This window comes from Centroberyx gerrardi, chromosome 7 (assembly GCF_048128805.1).
Source record: "Centroberyx gerrardi isolate f3 chromosome 7, fCenGer3.hap1.cur.20231027, whole genome shotgun sequence".
In the NCBI taxonomy this organism is placed as follows: Eukaryota; Metazoa; Chordata; class Actinopteri; order Beryciformes; family Berycidae; genus Centroberyx; species Centroberyx gerrardi.
The window spans coordinates 5,448,669-5,454,197 of NC_136003.1; positions in this window are offsets into that span (position 1 = coordinate 5,448,669).

Genomic DNA, 5,529 nt, shown 5'->3' on the forward strand with positions numbered 1-5,529 from the left:
TGACATGCTTTTTGGTTTTGGTGCATGTAGTTATTTATGAGAAGCCTTCAAGAGACAAAGATTTGGCGAACAGCAAGATTAGTGAGGTGTGTGTGTGTGAGTGAGTGAGTGAGTGAGCAAGTGAGTGAGAGAGAGAGAACGAGGGAGAACTTCCAACATAACTTACACTACTGTTTTGGTTAATGAGATTTCAGAGATTTTAGCTCATGGCTGTACAGTTACTATGTAAGAAAAGTATTGCCTTTATTCCTAGAAAGTACTATTGCGATTGAATTATACCACTGAATTGTAAGTATGTACCTACTTAGTTACAGCTGTAATTACTTGGTAATTTTTTATTTTTTACCATGTATAACCTAGTATTTACCTGGTCAATACCTTGTGCTTCAGCAGACCGTAAAAGGAAAGGTTTCCTTTAGTTTTGACTTACTTCATTATTTAACTTTTACCTTATTTGCTTAGTCATCTGCGTACAAAGTTACTAACTTACTTATGCAAGGTTTTACTAATCTTCATTCTCACTCTCACCTGTCTATAGCTTATCTGGTTACATATTTTCTTACCTCTATACATATGTACATGCCTACCTGTATATTTACTTAACTACTGTCCTTGTTTGCTCATCTACTCAGTTTCTTTTATGGGTGGAAGTAACAAACATTATGAAAAACGTAGATGTGTTGAAAATATTTGTCAATTGAAAACAATGTATGAAATCCAAAGATGATTTGATTTCAACAGTCATTTTCATCATTTAGCACCACCCCAGCAATAGATGTGTCTCTTGTAGATCGAACTCAGCTTGCCCGTCAACTTCAACAGCTGCAATACCACACTCTCCCATGTGGTGGCTCTGTCAGCCTCAGGCTTGAACCACAAGTAAGAGGAAGAAAGATGAAGAGTGAGAGGAAAAAGAACCCTAGATGGATGAGAGGTGAAGGCAGGCAAGAGTAGAGATGATTCGGTTCATGAGGCTGGAGAGGAGAAATAAAATGATTAAAGATGATTTTTTTTAAATCCCAAGGATTTGTGGTTGTGTTTTGCACCTGTTCCTGGTTGTTCAAACCAGAAACCATTAGACCACTAGAAACACCCTAGCAACCACTAGAAATTCCGGACCACCTAGAAACAACCTAGCAACCACTAGAAATTCCCTAGCAACCACCTAGTACATCCTAGCAACCACCTAGAAACCCCAATTAGCATCTAACTTCTCTACCTTTGATGTAGGCATCTTCTATACTGTCAAGGACCACATTAGTGGAGGTAGCAGACCAAACTGTAGGCACCACAAATAACTTGCTTGATAGTCCTAACAAAGTTGTTGAAACATCTCAAGGACATTAAAATGAATTTGGATGCACCTTAACGTAATTTGGGGTCGAATACTTATCGACTCAAAAGCATTTCATTTTTATTTGATTGGTAAATATTTGTTAATAAAAAAAATCTGCTTTGACACAGGTTATTGTGTGTAGATCAGTGACAAAAACAATGTAATTGAATGCATTTTGAATCGAGGGTGTAACACCACAAAATGCAGAAAAAGTCAAGGGGGTTGAAAACTTACTGAAGGCATTGTCGCAAATGAAAGATGTAAAACTATACTATATAAATGGGATAGAATCAAAAAAAGGACAACATAATGGACATCTAGTAAAGCAGATAGGATGCATATTGTACTACTAACTCTGTTCTGGATTAATCTAAGAGTGGACATGCAGTGGGAAAATATGACCTCTAATGACTGAATTTAAGGCATTTTATTAGTTTTTAATGCCTTAAATTTAGATTTAGACTTTTATGACCCACGGATACCTTGTACGAGACAGAACAGGAAGGAAATGGAGACTAGACACACACAGAAAAGAGACACACTGTGGCTCCAGTGTGAGAAGGCTGGTATTACAGCACCACCTAGAGGAACTTTGGCAAAAATGCACCTGAGTCCTGCTGAGCTGCACGCTGGCGCCTCAGCATCTAATGCAATGAATGTATGAAACTAGGGATGCACGATATGGATTTTTTTCAGCCGATACCGATAACCGATAATTACTTGCTTCTCATGGCCGATACCGATAAGATAACCGATAATTTCACATTTTTGTATTTTAAAAAGAAGTTCATAACCTGTAGTTTGTGCACACCTGAAAGGCTAAGATGTAGTGAGCAAAGATGGATGATTTAATATTCCATAGCTCTGACCTAACCAAATCTAACTGACATCACTATTGTTAACACAACAAAAACAAAGAACAGTTCTGACTCTTCAAATGTTCATTTATTTTTCTTATCAAAAAACTTCACAAACATACTTTGGCTTTTATAGAGCATTTTGCCTAAGAATTCAAATTAAATGCTTTGACATAATCTGTCAAATCAGACATGTCAATGTATTAAATACAGGTTATTATTAGTAGTCAAGTGCATCTCTCAATACAAAAATAAAGGCTTTTATAGAACCGAAAGCCTATGGCTGCTTAGTCTGCAGATAAAACACAATGACAAAAGGCATATAGTAGACTGTTATGCTTAATAAAGAAATGGAAAAGGTTTGGGGGACAGCTATGCTACTTTTAGTGCATGAGGGTGAGGTAGGTTTTTCTATACTTTGGCTTTCATAGAACATAAAGCCTATCAAATGTTTTGCATAAGAATTCAAAATAAATTAAATGCACTGACATAATATGTCAAATCAGACATGTCACCGTATTAAACACAAGTAATTGAAACAAAAAGTAAAGTGCATTCCTCAATACAAATATAAAGGCTTTTATAGAACTTAAAGCCTATGGCTGCTTAGTCTGCAGATAAAACACAATGACAAAAGGCATATAGTAGACTGGCCCCTATGTCATTTTATGCTTAAAGGTATCCAAAGGAGTTTTCTTTGTAAACAACTCGTTTTGTATACATTCACATTTTCACCCAAATAGACAAGAGTTTTCTATTGTTGTTCCCTAATCTACATACTCACTGGACTAACGTCAGAAGTCCATATGTCCGTGGTAAAACTTATGTCACTTACGTTGGTATCGATCAGACTATGAATGTGTGTGGCGACCACATCATACAGGGCAGGTAGGGATACGTCTGCAAAGTAGCGGCGGCTTGGGAGAGTATACCGGGGTTCCAAATGCGCCATTAGCAGGCGAAATCCTTGGTCTTCTACCACGGAAAAAGGCTGGTCATCAAGTGCCATAAATTCCGTGATTTTGTCATTAATTGCCTTAGCCTTTGGGCTGTCTCTAGTAAACTCCCTGCAGTTTTCAAATGCCTGTTGAATAGGCAGTACCGCACTTGCTTTTTTTTGTGTGACAACGCTGCTTCGTATTCCTTCAATACATCTTCATTGCGACGACGACCTTTCAGGTGACTTTTAAGATTTGTTGTGTTAAAACTCGTAGACTTTTCCCCTCCTCTCGGAACCCTTGCGGAACCAGTATTGCAAATTGCAATCGTGTTGCCTTCCTCTAAAACTGAGAAAAACTTCCACACCGGCGATGACATGTTTGGCTCTCTAGTCTACACAGTTTGACGTCATGACCGCGACAACGGCGTGCTGCGCTTGTTAAGTCAATAGAGAGCCTAAGTCCCTCCCCTTCCGCTGTCCCCCATGGGACCTTATTTCGGAAAAAATATGTACGGTAGTCAACGGCGAGAGACAAATAATTGTTTGATCCCGTTTGAATTGTGCCATGACTTACACATATGATGTTTTGTCAATTTAAAAGATAATTTTGCAAGTCAAGAAAGTCGCAGTTTGTTGTAAAACAGTACAGTAACGTTTAGTTTTGTGTGAAACCGCTCAGTGAACTACATCTCTCGTCTCGCACAATATACGTCACCAACACCAACATGGAACGAAACATAGGAAACACACAGGCATCGAGTTAACGTTAGCGCCCACTGTACTAAAACTATCCTAAACCAGTTTAAATCCATTCTTACTGTCTACCTTCCAGGTTGTGTATAATACTCCTGCTATCTGAGAGGGACTTAGCTTCAGCGGCTCTGGGTAGCTTGTGGAGAGAGGAAGTTACGTCACTTGCGCGACTTTTGGGTGTGTAGTCTTTCTAATTACGTATTTTTACAGTCTTATAGTTCAACAGTTTTACGACAAACTGCGACTTTCTTGACTTGCAAAATTATCATTTAAATTGACAAAACATCATATGTGTAATTCATGGCACAATTCAAACGGGATCAAACAATTATTTGTCTCTCGCCGTTGACTACCGTACATATTTTTTCCGAAATAAGGTCCCATGGTGGTCCACCGGAAGGGGAGGGACTTAGGCTCTCTATGAAAGCAATATTGGCTTCGTATTATCGGCTCTATTTATCGGCTATAATTACATTATCGGAATAATACATAATAATATAAATTTCCCATTATTGGCCGATAATTTATCGGCCCGATATATATCGTGCATCCCTATATGAAACCTTGGAAAACACATTCTGGTATATTCCTGCAAAGTGACCCATATGTAAAATTCCCTGATATTCCCCAGAGAATTAATCAAATTCCCTGACTTTCCCTGTCTGGAATACAACCTCTCTAAATTCCATGATATTCCAGGAACTCCATTCAGCATTGTTGATCTGCTCTATCCTATTTACATACCTTCTAGTTAAATTAGCTGAGGCCAGAGGCGCACACTTAAAACCCCTTTGCAGAGCATTAATGAACTGTGGTGTAAACACAAGGGATCCAGTGTTAGCGGCCTAAACGATCAAGCTCTTCATTCCATCCAACTGATCTAGCTGCAAACAGTAACGGACATTTCCAGGTTAAAACACAGACAAACGCATTTAAAAAAAAGAAAACGGTTTGTTTTATTGAGAGGAGTAAAAGGGTAAGACAGCATAAGTTAGAATGTACAATGAAAGCTTGTCTATCCAAAAATATCAAACTGGAAGAGGAGAAGAAAGGTTCGTCTGAATTACCGTGATGTGAGGACAATAAAACTGTGGCAAAAAATTTGAAAAACCTAATGTACAGTATAAAAACTTTTCCAAAACAGAATGATTGGACAGAAAGAGGCAGAGTGTGGAACAGGAGGCACTAGACATCGTCCTATTTGGCAGATCATTTGCATATTTTTTAACTTGATTACACAGGGGGCCAAACAGATTTGAATAAGACATTGGTGTTGGAAGAGAATCACGGCAATCAGTGTCATCAGAATTTTTTTTAACAAACACATTTATTCATTTTTATTTGCTGTGGAGCAGTGTTGATGCATAGCTTCGCACTATAGAACCCGACACCGGTTTCTCTCACAGGGATTTGGTGTTAAAAAAACCCGGTAGAAAACATTTCCTAAGGCGGAGTCTTTGCGCGGTGAGACTCTGGTTCACCGCGTCTTGCTTTTGAAACGTCATTAACGTGGAACCGGACACTGAATAAGTGACGGTCTCTGCCGCCGCCCTCCCATCACAAAGTCTTGGCTTGGGAGGGCCTGGATTCTGGTCGGTCAGGCAGAGGAGAAAACGAACAAGGCTTCAATGGAAATTGACTCC